At 46.7% G+C, this 21,363-nt stretch overlaps 2 long non-coding RNA genes across 6 annotated transcripts in view; both read right to left on the bottom strand.

Annotated features, from left to right (window-relative positions):
* The window catches only part of LOC309331443, a 59,506-nt gene extending 54,587 nt beyond the window's left edge, over positions 1–4,919 (bottom strand). The window contains exon 1 of one of the 5 annotated variants that reach the window (XR_014151837.1): positions 4,765–4,919. This is a non-coding gene — a long non-coding RNA (uncharacterized lncRNA). The remainder of the gene's footprint in view (positions 1–4,764) is intronic. The other 4 variants (XR_014151838.1, XR_014151839.1, XR_014151840.1 and 1 more) reach the window with 4 other exon arrangements.
* Positions 1–21,363, bottom strand: part of LOC309331462 — a 199,477-nt gene that overhangs the window by 126,695 nt on the left and 51,419 nt on the right. The window lies entirely within an intron of this gene.

Genomic DNA, 21,363 nt, shown 5'->3' on the forward strand with positions numbered 1-21,363 from the left:
TCACAGTTCTGGTCTGACACTCTAAGCCAGCCTTTCTCAACCTGTGGGTCCCCAGATGTTGTTGAACTGCAACTCCCATCACCCCTAGCTAGCAAAGCCAGAGCTCAAGGATGATGGGAGTTGTAGTCCAACAACATCTGGGGACCCACAGGTTGAGAACCACTGCAAGCATTACATCACAACGGCTCTATCTGCATGTCACAGTAAACCATAGTTAATGGGAAAATGACATCTAAATAAGTCTTGTGGCACCTAAATAATAGCAAATTATTGTGGCATAAGCTTTTGTAGACTGCACTCCATCAAATACATATTTAGGGAAGCTTTTAATGTTTGATGCATTACTTAATTTTAATATTGTGTTGGAAGCCGCCCAGAGTGGCTGGGGAAACCCAGCCAGATGGGCGGGGTATAAATAATATATTATTATTATTATTATTATTATTATTATTATTATTATTATTATTATTATTATTATTATCCTAAGTGCCATGTATATCTGTCTACACATTGGTTGCTGTTGCTGATGGGGATTGTAAATGCTGGGATCAAAAGACAGGGAAATGAAGCAAGGTGCAGACAGCAATAATTGCATTATTAAATATGGAGGCTACAGACACACAGAGAGTTGTTGATAACCAAGATATACAAGGGTGAGACACTTAGGACATGTAGTATAAATCTAAAAACCTTGTCCCTATTCAAGTTAGAACACAGATGGAACAGACAGGGGAGCAACACACCACGGTCCCTGGCTCAGCATTATGTCCAAACTAGCATTGTGGTTTGTTTAACTCCAAACACAGAACAAAGTGAAGCCACAATATCCAAGGGGAACCTTTATTATATTGTGTGTCTTGTTAATGTTTGTGCTCTGGCCACATTATTTTTCCTTGTCCTTCAAATGGCTTAAACCAGTCAGCCTGCTGCCCTCCAGCTGCCTTGTACCCTGGAGGGCACCAGGTTGGGAAAGGCTGTCTTAAGCATTGAATTTAAGTGAAGGTAAAGTAAATACGGCATTACAAATTAGGGAGGGTTTTTTTTTTCTTCCCCAGTGTTGGTGGGAGGTATTATTCCAATGAATTCCTCAGGTATAAAACACAAGGGATGAATCAAACGAGAGGATGTGAAGAGTTGTGTATGTTTCTGGGAGGGAGAAAAAGGAACTATTAATGCTCCTGAGTTATCTAGATGGCTTCAAGAGCCCATCACTGATCCATCTACAATCTTCACATATTCCACAGAGACACTTGACCTTCAATTAAAGCGAAATACTGCTTATTTTTGCAGCACCTTGCAGATACTGGCGTTGAAAGATTAACAAGTGAACCACAATTATAAAACCAAGCGCTCTGACGCACAAGAGGGCACTGCAATCAGATAAGGAACTTGTTGAAGCCCTGCTTTCCTAGAGTCTCACGGCAGTCAGTCTCTCCACACACATGAATGAGAAAGGGAAACCTGTGGGCATTCTGTTTCAGCACACGACTCTGCTTGCCCTGAGAACAGCTACATAAACTTGCCATAGGATAAGTAAAGATGTGCTGATCTGAAGCCACTGGGGGAAGACACATTAAAGGCTGTCGTCTCCTAGAGCAGCGGCGCAGAAATCTTTTTCAGCCCGTAAGCAGCTTTCCCTTGAAGAACCTCCCAGGGGCCACCTGCCAGTGGTGAGCAGGGCCTGAGGCAAAAGTGGCCAGAGCCAAGAATATAAATGTTACCACTGTACAGTAGACTAGTGCCTGCACACTCCTCTCTATCAAAAGGGATGCGAGTGGCACTGTGGTCTAAACCACTGAGCCTCTTGAGCTTGGCTGATCGGAGGGTCGGCGGTTTGAATCCGCATGATGGGGTGAGCTCCTGTTGCTCTGTCCCAGCTTCTGCCAACCTAGCAGTTCGAAAGCATACCTGCGCAAGTAGATAAATAGGTACTACTGTGGTGGGAAGGTAAATGGCATTTCTGTGTGCTCTGGTTTCCGTCACAGTGTTCCATTGCACCAGAAGTGGTTTAGACATGCTGGCCACAGGACCCAGAAAGCTGTCTGTGGACAAACGCCGGCTCCCTCAGCCTGAAGTGAGATGAGCACCATAACCCCATCGTCGCCTTTGACTGGACATAACCGTCCAGGGGTCATTTACCTTTACATCTCTATCCAAGAGCTAGAGGACTGACTCTTTCTAGCAGTGGCATCTGGTAGCCCCCGACCTGGAAGGGTGGCATGGCCAATTAAGCCACAGAGGTGTGGTCAAGAAGGTGGCTGAGTTAACACTCTCAGGAGCCCCAGCGTGGTGTGGTGGTTAAGAACGATAGACTCGTAATCTGGGGAACCGGGTTCGCGTCTCCGCTCCTTCACATACAGCTGCTGGGTGACCTTGGGCTAGTCACACTTCTCTGAAGTCTCCCAGCCTCACTCACCTCACAGACTGTTTATTGTGGGGGAGGAAGGGAAAGGAGATTGTTAGCCGCTTTGAGACTCCTTAAGGGGAGTGAAAGGCGGGGTATCAAGTCCAAACTCTTCTTCTTCAGCAGCAGCAGCAGCAGCTAGTATGGCCAATTATCAGGAATTATAGGAGCTGGAGGGCCAAAGGTTAGCCACCTGTTTTGAGCCTCATTGGTTTCAGTGGAATTAAGTTTCCTTCATCTCCTTATCCCTCCTCCTGTGTAGAACTTGCTGAAACGTGGGAACCCCAGTCCCAGATCCTCTGCAACCACAACTGGGAAGGCAGCCAATGGGATGTTAATCCGGACTGAGTGCCTGAACACCTGCTAGCCTAACACTGCTATTCAAATCAAGTGTCTGAACCTCCTCCTTCTCCACCTCACAGGGAGCAGACTTTCCTCCAGAAAACACAGGCAGTTACCATCCAAAACAATGTGACGTAAAAAAAAAAGAACCCAGAAACATCATTTATACCTTCCCTTCCTCGTTAGTCATTGCCAGGCCAGCTTCCCGATTCAGCTCTTTGCTACAGTAAATGCTGAGGCAGCAATCCACCACACAATCTTTCTTTTCCACTTTGAAAGTTTAGGGACATTGTGAAACCATTCCACAATATATAGCGGGTCACGCCAAGGAGTTGGCATCCATCTTTGCCATCCATCTGCTGCCTAAACTCCATTGCTGCTTTTGCTGAGGTTTCTCTCTCGGTCATCACATTTATTCCTGACTCATCTTCCCACCAACACCCCTGGTGGTTCCTACAATTTTTGTTCTCAGCCCTTCTAAAACCTTCTTGCTGGGAACTGCAAAGACTTGCGCACGACATAGTTAAAGCACTGTTTTACCACTTTAAACAGTCATGGGTTCCCACAAAGAATTCTGGGAAATATAGGTTGTTTAAAAGTTTCAAGAGTTGTTAGGAGACCCCTAGTCTCCCCATAGAGCCACAACCTACAGAGTAGTTTAATAATCTATCCCTTTTCTCACGGAGCTTTGGGAACTGTTGCTGTGTGAGGAGAATGCAGGTCTCCTAACAACACTCAGCACGCTTTACAGAATTCTTTGGGGAAAGCCATGACACTTTAAAGTACTATAAAAAGTAAAGGTAAAGGACCCCTGACAGTTAAGTCCAGTCGTAGACGACTCTGGGGTTGCGGTGCTCATCTTGCTTTACTGGCCGAGGGAGCCGGCGTTTGTCCACAGACAGTTTTTCCCAGTCATGTGGCCAGCATGACTAAGCTGCTTCTAGCGCAACAGAACACTGAAACCAGAGCATTGCACGGAAACGCCGTACAGTGCTGATGGAGCCACATTCAGGCAGGAGACTGGTTATAGATTTTCTTCAGCATATTGAAATTGGTAGGACCAAGTGTCCAGCTAAGTCTCTTGGACACCGGCACAATTCATATCATGCCAAACCATGGCTGTGAAAGCTTTAACTATGGTTTGTAACTGGCCAGCAAACTAGAATCCAAAAACATGGCTTGAAATTAGATAGCTAACTATGGGTTTGGCATGAGGACTGAACTGAAAATCCATAACAAGTGGTCATTTCACTGCCTCCCAAAACTAGGTAATGGTAAAGGTACCCTTGCCCGTACGGGCCAGTCTTGCCAGACTCTAGGGTTGTGCGTTCATCTCACTCTATAGGCCTGGAGCCAGCGCTGTCCGCAGACACTTCCGGGTCACGTGGCCAGCGTGACAAGCTGCATCTGGCAAGCCAGCACAGCACACGGAACGCTGTTTACCTTCCCGCTGGTAAGCGGTCCCTATTTATCTACTTGCACCCGGAGGTGCTTTCGAACTGCTAGGTTGGCAGGCACTGGGACCGAGAGACGGGAGCTCACCCCGCCGCGGGGATTCGAACCACCAACCATGCGATCGGCAAGTCCTAGGCGCTGAGGTTTTACCCACAGCGCCACCCGCGTCCCATAACTAGCTCCCAAAACTAGCTGGAGCTTAAGAGATGGGATTGCTAAACAGATGGAAAGGCAGTTCTAAACCATGTTCTCTGAATGTTTAAAAAACTCAAACCACGGTTTGACCCAGTGCTTTTTTCTGGGGGGACGCAGGGAGACACGTACCCCTAAACATTTTGTGAATCTAAGTTTGGCCTCAGTGAGGGGCAGTACTTTAAAATGAGTAAGAAAATGAAAGTACCCTTAAACATTTTTTTAGAAAAAAGCACTGGTTTGACCTATAAGGTTAGTATAAGCTACTATTTGACTCCATGTCTGAACTGAGTCTTCCCACAATGCTGTATACCATATCTGTATTTAAAGACGCAGCCACCTCTTCCAACAGTTTTGACTAATATGCTCACCTCTTTTCCCTTTATTTCCATTTCCCTTGACTTTAATTCTTCCCCTTCTGCCACAATTCCCGTTTTCTTCCAGGGCTTTCTGCTTCCACCCTGCTTTTCTGAGCTGCCTTGAACAATCTCATCGCCCATGTTTTCACCAACTACCAGGTTTGTGAAGCTTCTATTGAAAATGAACTCCTGATTGGCTCCCCCAACATTCTGTTGGTCACTGTTGCCTCATAAAGGAAGGCAACATTAGGGACATAGGAATCTGCTTCACATCAGGTCAGATATATTGTCTGGTCTGGATGGAAGGAGCCCTTCAGAATCTCCAGCAAAGGACTTCCTCATGCTCTGATCCTTTAGGATCCTAAAACCTAGTGCCATCCAACTGCTTTGGATTACACACGGGTGAATAGGAGCTTAGTCACCTTCATACCATAATAATAATAATAATAATAATAATAATAATAATAATAATAATAATTTATTATTTGTACCCCGCCCATCTGGCTGGGTTTCCCCAGCCACTCTGGGCGGCTTCCATAGAAACCAAAAATACAGTAAAATATCACAGATTAAAAACTTCCCTGAACAGGGCTGCCTTAAGATGTCTTCTGAATGTCAGGTAGTTATTTATCGCTTTGACATCTGATGGGAGGGCGTTCCACAGGGCGGGCGCCACTACCGAGAAGGCCCTCTGCCTGGTTCCCTGTAGCTTTGCTTCTCGCAAAGAGGGAACCGCCAGAAGGCCCTCGGTGCTGGACCTCAGCGTCCGGGCAGAACGATGGGGGTGGAGACGCTCCTTCAGGTATACTGGGCCAAGGCCGTTTAGGGCTTCAAAGGTCAACACCAGCACTTTGAATTGTGCTCGGAAACGTACTGGGAGCCAATGTAGGTCTTTCAAGACCGGTGTTATGTGGTCTTGGCGGCCGCCCCCAGTCACCAGTCTAGCTGCCGCATTCTGGATTAGTTGTAGTTTCCGAGTCACCTTCAAAGGTAGCCCCACGTAGAGTGCATTGCAGTAGTCCAAGCGGGAGATAACTAGAGCATGCACCACTCTGGCGAGACAGTCCGCGGGCAGGTAGGGTCTCAGCCTGCGTACCAGGTGGAGTTGGTAGACAGCTGCCCTGGATACAGAATTGACCTGCGCCTCCATGGACAGCTGTGAGTCCAAAATGACTCCCAGGCTGCGCACCTGGTCCTTCAGGGGCACAGTTACCCCATTCAGGACCAGGGAGTCCTCCACACCAGCCCACCCCCTGTCCCCCAAAAACAGTACTTCTGTCTTGTCAGGATTCAGCTTCAATCCATTAGCCTCCATCTATCCTCCAACCGCCTCCAGGCACTCACACAGGACCTTCACCATACATGTACAACACACTTAAAACACATTCTCCAAAGAATTCTGGGAATTGTAGCTTACCCTTCAGAGAGCTACAGTTCCCAGGACCCTTAACAAACGACAGTCCCCAGGATTCTTTGGGGGATGTCGCATGCTCTGAATGAATGGTATGCGTGAGATTGTAGTCCAAAACATCTGAAGGACACTGCTTTAGAAAATTTCATTTTTAATGTAAGGTGGCGACCGGGTGTTAAAAAAACTTAAGGTTGGTGGGGTGGCGCCCTGTTCACCCAAATGGACCAGCCTGCACTGGGTGGGAAGTCAAACTATCTCCCAGCCCCAGGAATGCCACAGCACAAGGTGCAGGCAGCCACCTGTGGTTCAAAGGTATGTGTGACTCAAGGGTCCTTGGTAGTAAGAGAGCTCCTGAGAAATAAAGACTCTTGAAGGCTGGTCTAACCAATTGCTGCTGGGTCTGGGAAACCAGGAGCATAGGAAATATACAGAGTCAGGCCCTTGGTCCATCTGCCACTGAACTGTGGGCCCTCCGCGTGCTACATGAACTCTCCACCGAATACTGTTATTTGCTGGAGCATTGTAGGCTATTGGGGTTGCACTGCTGGTTTTGTGCTACTGACCCTGCTAATATCTTACTTTTGGAATCCAGCTGACCAGTGTTTGACTTCAGCTCTGTGCTACTAGGTCGTGCCCACTCTTGCACAGCCTTGCTGGGCTTGACCTCCGCTTCCCCTGAAGACCCACCATTCCTAGGCAGGACAACTAGACCTAACCAGGGCAGCCACATTGGCAGAGGAAGATAGTGGCTGTTGTGAAAAACAAGTGCAGATTCTTAATCCTCCAAAATTTATTAACTGCCCTTCACCAGCAGGGTGAGTTACAGCAATATAAGAGCATACAATATAGCATTAGAAAGAGTTCTAAAACAGATGACACGGGAATAGGGCGGGTTCTGCAAACACACATCTCCGGAGTCAAAGGCCAGTGCATCTTCAGCATTCACTGAAAGCTGTACAGCAAAGGAACCAGATGCACCTCTGTGGGGAGGGAATTCCACACAGAATCATAGAATTGTAGAGTTGGAGGGGAGACCCTAATGGTCATCCATTCCAGCCCCCTGCAGTGCAGGAATCTTTTGCCCAACATAGGGCTTGAACCCACAACCCTGACATTAAGAGTCCCATGCTCTATTTACGGAGCTATCTCAGTTGTTCATACTGGATTCTAAAATATGAAATTCCTCAGGCAACAGCCACTGTCATTGTGTTTTGGGACAAGAGCCACTGACTGCCACTGCCCCACCCACATTTGCCTCTGGCCCCCAGAAAGTTATGCAAAGGGAAATGTGGCCCTTGGTTTGAAAAAGGCTTCCCCACTCCTGTACTACATAGAGATGACACAACACCTGTAGAGCACCGCTCACAGAATAGAGCTTCATTTTTGCAACAATCATCTATACTGTGGTTGGATTTTATTTTGTCATTCCTGTTTTCTCTCTCTTCATCCTTCTGCGTGCACACTTTAAAAGGTGTTTCCATCCCCACCCCACCCCCGGCAAACAACTCAGAAGCCCACAGGTGTCCACCAAAGAGCACAAAACCCATTAAAGTCCATCCATGTTGTCGTCGCTTTGACGCCAAAGCTGCGACTGTTTTCGGTCTGAAAGAGTTCTCTCCTAAACAGGCCTCCCTTTCCCACATTGCCATTTAGTTACAGTCCATCGCCCGAGGTGAAGCAGAAGAAGAAGAAAAAGCCCAATGCATTATTACAGAGGTGCCTGACAGAAACAAGTTATTCTGATATTGTTTTGGCCCCTAAGAACTGTGGGACGACAGCTGCTGCTCACCTCCCAGGAACTGAAATCCTTGCAATACAGAGCCTGACATATTCTTGGCCTCGCTTATGAAGGAAATTGTCTGCATTCACTGCAACACAAAAGGGCTTTGCGACCTGGCAGCCAAATTTAGACCCGCAACAACCGAGTGAGCTCAGGCCCAGTTTTTAGGGTTAGGATCTGAAGGATTACTCCTTGTCAGTATCAGATGCCAGAGCTGCAGTCGAGGTCAGGGTGCAAGTCAATTTCCCGAAACAGCAGCTGTGGGGAGCCAGAAGCAGGTGCTGTCCATCAGGCAGGCTTGACCGACAGGCAGTTAGGCTTCGGAAATCAGAACAACAGGTAAAGCAACATAGGGGTGTGGAATTTCGGGCCTAGGAGACGAATGTGGCCCTCCAGACCTCTTCATCTGGCCCTCTTACCTCTCCCCAGGCTACAAACCTCACCAGCTCTGCTCCGCACCCAGAGTGCTTTTGTCTAGCTGGGATGGGCATTTGACTTCTTCCTTGTCTGGATGGCGGGTACAATAGGGGTGAGCGAGTGTGTGTAAAAATTACCCTACTTCGCAAAGGTAAACATTTGCATGTGTTGCTCCACCCACTTTTGCCTCTGGCTCCGCTCATCACTGGCTCACGACCCCTAGTTGGCTGCTGCTCACAAGGGAAAGTGGCCCTCAGGGTGAAAAGGGGTCTCTATCCCTGCAATCTAACACATAGCTCAGGCTAGGATTGCCATATTTGAAAATCCAGATACAAAAGTTGCTGAGTTGTGTGTTTTTGTTTTTGTTTTTTTGCAAAAATAAAAAATAAAATACGAAGTTTTTGAGCTGTTTTTAAGGAAATTCGCCAAAACCTACACTTCCGACATGGGTTGCCATATATCCGGATTTTCCCAGACGTTTCAGCAATTTGCGCCCGGACACTGTTTCCGAGGGGCAAATCCTGGCAATGTCTGGGAAATTCCAGGCATATGGCAACCCAAGCTCAGGCTGGAGAGCCAAGCTCAAATCAGAAGGCCAGGAGCACCTGTATTGGCTCCCTAGGTCAACTGGTCCGACAAGCTGTAATATCTCTCTCATTATAAGGGCTTTGCAGCATGCCACCCGCAGGGGAAGCAGCCTTACACCGGGTCAGGTTATTCCCTATCTAGTCCAGCGTTACCTAAAAGAGCACAGAAAGGGCGAAAACAGCACCTAGCAATCCCACGAACCTTTGCAAGTGCCATCCCATGAGCCCTTGCACCAGCTGTTGAGGACTGTGGAGAGTTGGAATTTGAGGAAGCAGATTTGGAGCAAGTGACTGCGTTGTTTGCAAGCTTTTTCAATGGCGTTCCCAATATGTGCGATTTCACTTAAACGTGCGGGGCCTCGGAACGTAACCCCTGTGTAAAATGGTTGCTGAATATGCACTTGTTCAGTTTAAACAAAAAAGGTGGATGTGGGGGAAAATAATGCACCCTTGTTTAAAAAACAAAAATGGAAAAGAGGAAAGAACCTAGTTTAACCTTGCAATGTCCTCTGCAGCTCAAGAGGGTTTCTGTCATTTCCAGCTGGCTTTGTAGCCCTAAGGCTAACGGCAGCAGATGACCGGCTAACCCTTGGGGATCCCCCTTGTGGCCAATTTCTAACCACAAGACAAATTGAGGGGGGCTCCGTGTGCAGACAAGCTTTTGACCGATCTGTTCAGCACTTCACAAAGGCATTCAAATATCACAGCCACAGCAAGAGAAGGAGCGGCAGGCAGGGAGAGGCAGGAGCAGGCGAGAAACAAGCCAAGACAGACAATATATTCACAATTAGGCCAGATAATTTGCTTGCCTTGCGCTATCCAACCAAAAGACACACACAGTCCTGACCTACATGCTCCATTTCTTTCCTTTGTAAAAATAAAACAATAACACCCCCCACCCACCCCAATTCCAGCTCTTCACTAAGACTATTTGCATGGGGAAAACGCCGGGCAGAATTTGCTATGATACATAACATTGCGCCCCGCTGTTATTTCAATCTCATTACTGCATAAGCAACGCCGTACGAGAGATTAAAAACCATCTTCTCCTCTCAGTACTTACTAACAGCCTTCACTTTCTTTATAGTGTTGTTGGGGGTGTATTTCCACACACACACACCCCTTTCCCTTAACGCTATTAAAATGTATTTTGAACAAGAGGCTGACCACATAGAAGATAGCAAGGAATTATACAAAAGAGGCGGAAGGGGGGTGAAGTACAAGAGGAAAGTGGTGTTGACAGCTACTCGGGAGATTTGTACCGAAATGAGCAAAGCAGAAAACGTCCATGTTTCTCCCCCCCCCCCCTCCTCAGCTTATAAATGACACTCAGAAGCCACCTCGAATTTGGCAGGTGTGCGAATAACATTCATTAGAACCGATGTGACAGTGAAAGAACGCGTCGGTGCACCGATATACAAAAGTACAAGGCAGAGAAGCTGGAGGCTGGCCATTTGTTCTGTGTCATTTCCAGCTTGTGCGCACGTGTCAGACCCATCCCCGATTGAGCTCATCGTGTCGCCTGCCGGCCATACGTTCAGCCATCTGAACTGGCCCCTACAGGCACACAGCACATCCAAGTAGGGAACAGGGGTGAAATGCAATTCATTTTGCACTTTCCAAAACCTTACAGTGGTACCTCGGCTTACAGACGCTTCAGGTTACAGACTCCGCTAACCCAGAAACAGTACCTCAGGTTAAGAACTTTGCTTCAGGATGAGAACAGAAATCGTGCTCTGGCGGCGCGGCAGCAGTAGGAGGCCCCATTAGCTAAAGTGGTGTTTCAGGTTAAAAACGGACCTCCAGAACGAATTACCGTAAGTACTTAACCTGAGGTACCACTGCATGCGACCTGAAACACATCCATCCTTCAAAATTTGCACTTCTCTGAATTTTGCAATGCAGCTCTCCATCCAGGTAATGTGTACCAGAAGGATGCATATACCACGGTAACGTGTACATATAAATACATACATTCGTGAAAATTACGTACAAAATGCATTGTGTGGGGGGCAATTTGCTTCATAGAAAATGCATACGATGCCATGCGTATTCAGAGAAAATTGCACTAAGATGGTGATTGATTTTCATGAGGATTTAAAAGAAAAAGTCATCACAAACTGATGTAGAAAGGTGCAGAACTGAAGAATGGAAAAGTGAGAAACTGAGAGGAGCCAAGATTGACAGATTCGCCCATTGCTACATCCATGTGAGATGGAGCCTGAATGGTCCAAGATCACACGGAAGAGGCCCAACAAACGTGTATTGGAGGTAGCTGGTGTGTGAAGAGGAGGATATTGCTATCAGGCAGGATATACACATCTATATGAGAGGGGTGTTCATATGAGCAACCCCTACTACTGCACCCTAAGTTGGTGTCTTCTCATAGGTGTGGCCAATCAATTCCAAGGCTCAGTCAGATTTTTATCTTTTGTAGCCAGTAGCCTTGAGCTTCTTGGAGGAAAAATGGGGTACGAATAAAGGGAGGTATACAATGCTAGTTCTACTCCAGGTAGACACATTGAAGTGAATGCATATGACTTAAGATCTATTAATTCAAATGTGTCTACTTGCAAGATGAGGAACGCGGGTGGTGCTGTGGGTTAAACCACAGAGCCTAGGACTTGCCGATCAGAAGGTCAGTAGTTCGAATCCCCACGACAGGGTGAGCTCCCGTTGCTCGGTCCCTGCTCCTGCCAACCTAGCAGTTCAAAAGCACGTCAAAGTGCAAGTAGATAAATAGGTACCGCTCCAGTGGGAAGGTAAACGGCATTTCCGTGCGCTGTTCTGGTTCGCCATGGTTAGTCATGCTGGCCACATGACCCGGAAGCTGTACGCCGGCTGCCTCGGCCAATAAAGTGAGATGAGCGCCACAACCCCATACTCGGCCACGACTGAACCTAATGGTCAGGGGTCCCTTTACCTTTACTCGCAAGATGACTTAGTTGAATACCACCCAATGTCATCAACTGTAGAAGCCTGTTTTAGGGATTAAGACTGAGAGATCCGTTACGGATTTTTATAAGCTGCTCTTTTACGAGCAAATGCATATAAAGTTTATATCCAATGCTAATCCAACTCAGACCCACTGAAATTGTGTAGACATTTCCAAGCTGGATGGGACAATGAAGTGGTTCAGAACCAGGCAGCTTCATTTGTGTCCGTGGAAAGAGCTGGCAGAATTTGCAGAGAGCTACCGTAGCTCAGTTCAAAAGGTCCACAGGTCAGTCTCCAGGTAGAGCCGGGAAAAGAGACCCATGCCTCAATCCCTGGAGAGCTGGCTGCCAGTCAGTGTAGACCAGCCTTCGCCAGCCTGCTGCCCTCCAGATATTTTGAGCCACAACTTGTAAATTGCGTCATACAGCACTCACAAGTCTAATAAAGACTAGGAACCTCAGCTCCCATCAATGTCACCTGTATGGTGCTGGGGCGGGTGGGAGAGCAGCCTTGCAAGCCAGGGCTGATGGGAGTTGTAGTTCAAAATTTCTGGAGGGCAAAGGCTACTGTAGACAGGACATGAGTCAGATGGGCCAAGGGCACAGCAGAAGGCAGCTTCCTGTTGTGGCTGTGAGGTCAAAATGTCAGCTGCTCATTTTGCACACAGCAAGGCCCGTGGGAAATGTGGCCAAATGGCACGTTTCTTCGCTCCTCTCCGCCCCACGTCACATGTGCGTGATGAGTTGCCCTCCTTGCGCAGGATGGAAGTCAGCAAGCAGCGCCCGGGGGCAGGTTTGACTCTTGCACAAGACTTGTATGTCCCGGCGATCAATAATATCGCTGGGCTGGAGAGAGAGAGAGAGAGAGAAAGGAAGGAGTGGTGGGGAAGGTTAGGCAAAAGGAACTTATTTTGCTTGTTTCTGTTGCTAACGTTTCCTCGTGGGCTGTCTCCGGCCCTGGACATTTAGCAATCCAGACAGGAGACATTACTGCTTAATTAGAAACGAGACAAACCGGGGGTGCACGTGGGGGTTGGCGGCTGGGCGGCGGGCGAGAGAAGGAGAGAGTCGCCATTTCGATCGTGTTGCCGAGGTAATTTGAGCTGTCACATTCAGCTGTCAGGAGTGGGTAATGGAGGCAGCCTTGGGGGGAAATCTCCACGGGGGGAATGCAATACCTCGGATTAAAGTAACCGGCCACAGTAGATCAATGCCTCTCCCTGCCAAATGCAGCTGCGAGCACATTTATCGGAGTGAAAGTAACGCCACACGGAGAGGCGGCGGGGAAGCGGAGCAAGTTTCCACCGGCGAAGGATATTATCCAAATTAGCCACTCAAGTATGAAGTGCTCAGGTTTTTGAAAAAAGGTTTCCAGTGGTGTTGGAAGGGTTGTTTTATTTCTTATTTTTGGAGGGAGGTGGGGAGCTTTCACACACACACACACACACACACACACACACACACACACACATCAACAAGAAATATGCATATGACACAAGCAAGCAGTTTTGTAGAAGCCGCACATCTGCTGAATTTGCAGCAGCACTTAAGAAATAACCCCCATGATACAATGAGTGTAGTCTGCCCCCACCTCCAGTATCTGGTTTATTTATATTTGTAAGACACACTGCTCAAGAAGGCTCAGGAGAAGTTCAATAGGTATTGCTTGACTCCCAAGTAAAGTATGGGGAGGACCACAGCCTAAGAAGCATTTCGCATATATGATTATGCAGGACAAACCCAGGTCTCCCAGAGTCTCATAGATATCTCACAGAATCATAGAGTTGGAAGGGACCTTGAGGATCATCCGTAATTCAGGAAAATGCAGCTTTTCCCTTATGGGGATTGAACCTGCAACCTTGGTGTTGTCAGCACCATGCTCTAACCAACTGAGCTATCCAGCTATCTGCAAGGCAATTGCAACCCCAAACAGGTGAACCTGTATGATGGGTTCCGAAATGGTGGCCCATGGCCCACCGGTGATCCATTCAGGTGGTGCACAAACAGGGGGCTCAGTGGCTGTTCTGCATTATGAGAACCTGAAACAACCAGAGGAGGAGGGGCTTGAAATGAGTAGAAAGCATAAGCAGCAAAATTAATGGGAGGCTAGAGTTAAGATGTTCCGTGTTGATTCAACTAAAAATCATTCTGCCCGGATGCTGAGGTCCAGCCCCGAGGGCCATCTGGCGGTTCCCTCATTGCGAGAAGCAAAGCTACAGGGAACCAGGCAGAGGGCATTCTCGGTAGTGGCACCCGCCCTGTGGAACGCCCTTCCAGCAGATGTCAAAGCGATAAACAACTACCTGACATTCAGAAGACATCTTAAGGCAGCCCTGTTCAGGGAAGTTTTTAACGTGTGATTTTACTGTATTTTTGGTTTCTATGGAAGCCGCCCAGGTTGGCTGGGGAGGCCCAGCCAGATGGGCGGGGTATAAATAATAAATTATTATTATTATTATTATTATTATTATTATTATTATTATTATTATTATTAAAAAATAAAAAATCCATGGGGGAAAAGATTTGGGAATCACTGTTGTATGACACAGGTGACTGCAAGCAGACATTGGACACCTTCACATTTTTAGCTATAGTCTTTTTATTTATTTAAATATTATTCCTCATTGTGTAATGGTGCCTAAGGCAGCTAACAGTAAACACAACTGTAAAATATAAAACAGTGCATAAAAGTAACAGGCATAGAACGGATCAATGCTATATATTCTGATTACAAGTGAGGCCTATTCAGGGCTTCAGATAGCCAGTCAGGCCTTCCTTGAGGCCACTATTAACTGCAGATGTCAGGAAATCCCTGGAAAAACAGAAAAAAGGAGCAGAAATTGCTGAAGGTGACTCAGGCACTTGGTGGCTGAAGTACACTATTCCTGGCAACCCTGAGATCACTGGTGGCGATAATGTTTTGAAAGATATTTTTTTTTTAGATTATTAGTTTTAATGTTTTCACACGGCTGTGTCTGCTGCCCTGGGCTACTTTGGGAGGAAGGGAAAAAATTAAACTGGATATTTATTTATTTATTTTTAAAAAAACCATTCATTTCATGCCTGATCCCAGTGAATATGATTGGCATTCATTGTTGTCATTGCTTTCAGTCCGCAAACAATATGTAATTGATCACATTTTTTCCTTCATTTGCATTGTGTTTCCTTTGCGCTGAAATGAACAGGGTGGAATAACATAAAGACAGCGTACACTGGCTATTTTTTTTCACATAGTTAATTTTGTAATTTCATCACAACACACAGCGGCACAAATAAGGCAGGCTTTGGCGGAAGAAAAACTGCAGAAAAATGGAAGCACTCCCCTCGGCCAAGCAGTTAAAAGATCCCCCAGCACTGGCTCCCACACAAGTGGAGTGGGGAACCAAGGATTACTCTGCTGGAGATTAGGAGCCCTCCTCCGCCCCAGCTGAGCCATGCAAACAAGCTGCGTTGTCCCAGCTCACAAGGCACTAAGGTGAAACCACCTTGGCTCCTACGGTGAGAGCTGGGGCAGGCCATTGGCTCAGGACACTGCAGCTTATTTTTTCATCATCACGGTATATCGCCTGACCGCGATGTTTGGCTGGTGATATACCATGATGTTGAACAGCTGGTATTGCCCAGCCCTACTCCTAATCCACTTTAATAGGGGCAACCTGAATTTGTCAGCATGCCACTGAATCTTGCCAGCGACATAAGCAAATCTAGAAACACTCTCAATGACCCCCCCCCCCCAAGAAAGAAAGATTGTGTACATACTGCAGTGTGCACAAGAGCAATTGCGGTCATATCAATGTGTGCAAATTTTTCACCTTACGTGACAGGCATAAATCATGCATCAAAGTCGTGAAATGAACAAATACATGTAATAATGGAAAAAGAAGATATGGAAAGGTTGAACAAATGCAGGGAGGTGCCAAATACCCTATTTGCTGTGGGTGCCACTTAGTCTAAAGGTTAGGTGAGGGTGAGGAACATACCCTCCAACATTTCTCAAATGAAAACAGGGACATTCCATTCCTTAATAATAACTTTACTACAGTGGTACCTCAGGTTAAGAACTCCCCAGTCTGGGGGTCCATTCTTAACCTGAGGTACCACTTTAGCTAATGGGGCCTCCCGCTGCTGCTGCGCCGCCACCACGCGATTTCTGTTCTCATCCTGAAGCAAAGTTCTTAACCCGAGGTACTATTTCTGGCTTAGCGAAGTCTGTAACCTGAAGCGTCTGTAACCCAAGGTACCACTGTATATATACTCCACACATCTTACTAGGTTGCCCCAGCCACTCTGGGCAGCTGCGAACATATATAAAAACATAAGAAAACATTAAACTTTTTTTTTTAAAAAAAAAAACAACCTCCCTATACAGGATTGCCTTTAGACAGCTCAGGGGTCAGGTAACTCCATACCCTCCGACATTTCTCCAATGAAAACAGGAACATCCTAAGGAGAAGCGGGACATTCTGGGAACAAATCAGAAACTGGGATGGCTTCTCTAAATCAGGAAAATGGGACACCTGGGGGGCCTGGAGGAAGGAAGCCAGGTCCTGCGGTCAGCCTGTACATTCCACTACTTTGCCACAACAAACACTTCTGGTGCTTTCATTAGATATCCTGCTATCTCACAAGGGGATCTGAGGGAAATCCGATTTTAAAAGACAGAAAAACTGGGAAGGCACTCCATCTCACAGGGAGCAAATCGAAATCTAATCCTGGCTCTCTTTATATACAGTGTTGCATGGAACACTTCTCTTTGCTTAACGTTCAAGCGCTGAGGAATAAGCTCGCTGAGATTGCTGTATCTCGTTTCCAAAAACCATCCCACAGGAGCCTGGGGGGTGTTTAACAAGACGAAATCACGATATTGTACCACTCAGATTTATAAAACATTCTATCTTTGGCTGAAAAGTGTGTGGGTGTGCGAACACACACTGCCAGGAGTTAGGAGACCAAGTCAGAACAGGAAGAAGAGCGAGGAAGCAGCAGGTGACAAGTTGGCAGGGCATCTTGCCTGCAACTCCACATACACACATATGAGAGTAAGCTCCATTGATGACAATGGGGCTTGCTTCTGAGTAAAATGCATAAGATTACATGTTCTGACCCAGAAACCTCCCCCCTAAATAAATTCACACTTGACTCAAAATTTTGGTTCTGGTTTTTGGCAGAATTTAGGCCACAACTTTATTGATTACAGAAAGTGACTGGTTGCATAGGCTCTGGTTCGACTAGCTCCCTGCCATGCAGGTAACGCTGACCCAGGGTTCCAGCATAGGTCAGCCAAGGGTGAACACCCGGATAAGCGGAACGCCGGGAACGGGCTAACTCCACCACCCAAATGTCCCCCTAGACTCAGGCACGGGCACAACCCCCTCTCAGGGGTTGACCAAACCATCAAGTCCCTGGATTCCTTTTACAGAATACCCTTCACATAGGGATGGCGAGAGCGTTCTCCCATCCCTATCACCTGAACCAGAGCCTATCCACCACCTTACAAGTAGTGACGATTTGCTACGCGGCAGGCGAAACCCAAATGGCAACACCCAATCAGCCAAGTGGGGAAAATTCCTGTCATGCCCCTGTCCCAACAACAGACGACACACGATGGCATAGCAAGGTCAAGCGCAAAGCCCTAAAAGTAGGGAGAGGTGGGCGGGTGTTTCGAATGCATGCGCCAAAAGAGGAAGCTCTGGGTTACGTGCATGGGCATAAATAGGTCCCTTGAACCGTTTGGACTGCGTCCCATTGGCCAGATTGCACCCAGCTTCGAGGGACCTACCAATCAGGTATTATGGCTGACCAATCATACCCACCCACAACACAGGATGTCGGTTTTCCAGGTCTCACCGCAATACATGCCCTCTTTAAGGGAGGACCCGATTTATCGCCAAGCTAGAGTGATGCAGGCCCCAAGTGGAGAAGCAGACGTAGCAGAGAGTGAATGAGCATATGAAGTTGGGGGAGAACTATCGGCATTCCCACTGGTGCATTTGCGAAGCCCCAACAGATGCAGGTGTTGGGGGGCAGCTTCACACCCCTCCCCACTGGCCTCAATGAGCATGGTTCCTTAGTTTTGTTGGAGCACCTATGAGAAAAGTGCTAAGCCATTGCCCTTGCCCTTCTCAGTGACATTAACAGAAAAATAGTACAGATCCAAAAAAAAATTGTTAAAAGCTGTACACAAGCTTATTTACTGGCACTGTTTTCTGAACCTGCCAAACCCATTCAGCTTGTAGCATGAGGAGTACTTGCCCCCCAAAAACTTGTCCAAAAGAACTGAGATGTTGCTTTAGCCAACTCTGCACACTCAAACAACTGGGAAGCATGGCCTTTGCTGGTATCACCCTGGGAAGATGTTGCCCACACTTGCCACCAAATGCTTCCTGAGCTTCCATCACACGTCCATCATGGTGGGAAATGAGCTAGGGCTGGTTTGCTTAGCCAGTTGGTAATGCAAACAGAGGTTAGCCTCAATGATACACACACACAAGAAGTTATCAGTTTAAGTTAAGGAAGAAAATGTTATCCCAAAAAGGGGGAATTGGGAAGATCTGGCTTCTTAGAGTCATAAAGCTGAAGGGATCTAGTCAAATCTCCCGCACTTGAAGGAAACGAGCGGGCTGAATTGCTGCTGTGCTTAGGTCCTCCTTGTGGGCTTCTCAGAAGCAGCTGGTTGGCCACTGTGAGGACAAGATGATGGAATTGATGGGCTGCTGGCCTGATCCAGCAGGCTCTTCTTGTGTGCTCATGTTTTATGGTGTGTGTGTGTGTGTGTGTGTGTGTGTGTGTGTGTGTGCGTGTTTTAGACAGAAGCCAGAACACCTAGCTCTGAACCTTCCCTCTGCTTCCTAAAGGCATCCTAACTCTAGGCAGGCTCCAATACTGGACCATAGCTGTCAACGTTTCCCTTTTTGTAAGGGAAATTCCCTTATTCCGAATAGGATTCCTCACAAGAAAAGGGAAAAGTTGACAGCTATGTACTGGACATTAACTCAGCTAAGAAGTCACAGCCAGGTGGAAGCTTCAGCAGATGCACTCCTCTGAACCTTTTACACCCTCACATCTGGCAAGAGACCCCAGACACATGCCTCCTTATACAGGTGTATGAAGGTGCAGGGTCAATCCTTGTGCAACCCTAATGATGACTAGAACCCAGCTTGCAATGGTCTGGCTGGCCTCTGCAAGAACAAGAGTCTGAAGCCGCTGGCTCCATCTACTGATCTAGCGAGGCTTTGCTTGGGTTCTTATGAATGGTTTGGAGGCCCACTTGACACCACCCACACAAGTTATTGCAGCCTACATTGGTGGCTTCCTGTTTCCCTGGCGGATTCTTTCTTCATGGACTTTTGCTCTGCTCCCAAGTCTAACCCAATGGCATCTGTGGTGCAGATACCCTCAATTCTTTTCTGTGCGAAAGAAGAGCAGAAAATCATTCAAATATGTTGTCAGGCTAAACCAGGTTCTGTTTAGGGAAATAAATGAAGTGGGGGGGCTTGGATTTCCCCCTAAGGGCATCCGAGTTTTAAATAAAACATCTAATTGCCATTCCATATTCATGAAGCAGGTTTCTGTCAAAATTACACCTGTCATGAGATGCGTCTGCTTTGTTTTCTTGTGGGGGAAGATTGCTGTTCTCCATTATAGGCAGTTTGTTTGTTTCAGCCTGGCTTTCAATATATTTTGGGGAAAAACATACATATAATTTATGAAAAGCTCCATTGTTGCCATATGTTGTGCTCGTATCTTTGTACAGGAAATGAGTAGCCTTTAATCTGTATAATTACAGTAAAGAGGAAAGAATAGCTTAGTGGCGTAATTATATTTAAACTGAGGAAAATAAGATTAATTTCCTCACCTGTAAGAAATGGAGTAGTTGTGGCAAATCTGAGTCAGTGCTGTATTTATTCTGGGTTTATTTGGAACTACGCAAATGGCAGTTAACGGATGGGCTTGCAATTTAAAACACACACTCGTGCAACTTTCCCTTCCATGCAGTTGCAAGCAGAGTTTTGCACGGGCCTGGCAGGGCCCCCAGAGCCAGCCATCATCTCCTCTTATAATCAACATTTACCCAAATTAGTCCACTATGGAGCTCAAGGCCGATCAATGCACTCCAAGACCAATCAATCGGAACAAGGAAAATAGAATTATACAAAATGATGGATCTGTTAAGTACTGCAGTAGGCGACACACAGCCCACAGGCAGGCAAGCAGGCAGGCAGGCAGGCCCCAAGACACCCACGATGTCTTGTCAGGATCTGAAATATCCCCACTGTCTCCATTACATTTGTAGTTCATATAGTCATAGAGTTGGAAGGGACCCGGTGGATCATCGAGTCCAACTCCCTGCAATGCAGGAATATGCACCCATACAGGGATCAAACCCATGGCCTTGGCATTATCAGCAGCATATGAGAAAAGGGACTGTGTGGGCACATTTCCCACCCGACAAACCACAGTTTATCAGACCAAGATAGGAAGATCTGAACTGGACCCATTCTACATGTTAACAACATACTATAGTTGAAGCATAGGGCACACCCATTACCTGGAAATCTTGAACTGAGCAGCACTATAAAAATGGCTTAGAAATGACTGTGCCGAACTGTAAGCCCATCTAGCTCAGTAATGTCTACTCTGACTGGCAGCAGCCTTCCAGGGTATCAGATAGGCAGAGGCCTTTGAAGTAGAATAATGATCAATTTTGAAGACTGTTCATTCTAACAGTGGTCATGGCCACACATGATCCAGCCCATCAAAGAGCAGCAATACACAGTAGAACTACAACTGAACTTCATAGTGCTTACTTCCAGATGGAAAACACACTGAGCTTTAAACAAAACGACCTTTAACCACCCGAAATGCAAACTTTTAAAGTTTTAAGTAGTAGAGCAAATAATCTTGCAAGGAACTGTTAAAACTGCTAGTGTGAACTAAGATCCCCATCAAAGAAAAGGAAAGAGTATTCAGTCACCACTTTTATTATCATTTCCAGGACTCTGGCTTCCTCTCTATGCTAATCTATCACAAACAAAGATGAAAGCCTCATTATCACCTCATTCACTTGCCAAAGCCAGAATAAGCCATCAATTACCCTGGAACTGTGACTAGAACATCATCACTTCCTGCTCTGGAAAAGAAAAGAAAAAAGACAGCCCCAGCCCCAGCCCCCCCTCCACTATAGCACTGGGCTTGCCCCATCACCAGCCACCAGATCCCTTTTACTGGATATATTTCTTTATTAAATTGGTATACCGCCCTTCATCCATAGATCTCAGGGACTGAAAGCAGATAGTGAGCTAAGGATCCTCTACAAATTCTGACCAACTCTTTCACAGAAACACAAGCTACTTTACTTTACTTTGGAAGGATTTTCTGGAATATTTAATTGAATTAGAATACAAAAATGGGAGGCGTGAGGAAGTCAAGGAAATAAGTGAATGTAAATAAGTGAGTTAAAGGTTTGACTTCTTTTTTTAT

Source organism: Podarcis erhardii, assembly GCF_964252035.2.
Source record: "Podarcis erhardii genome assembly, chromosome: 16".
Lineage (NCBI taxonomy): Eukaryota > Metazoa > Chordata > Lepidosauria > Squamata > Lacertidae > Podarcis > Podarcis erhardii.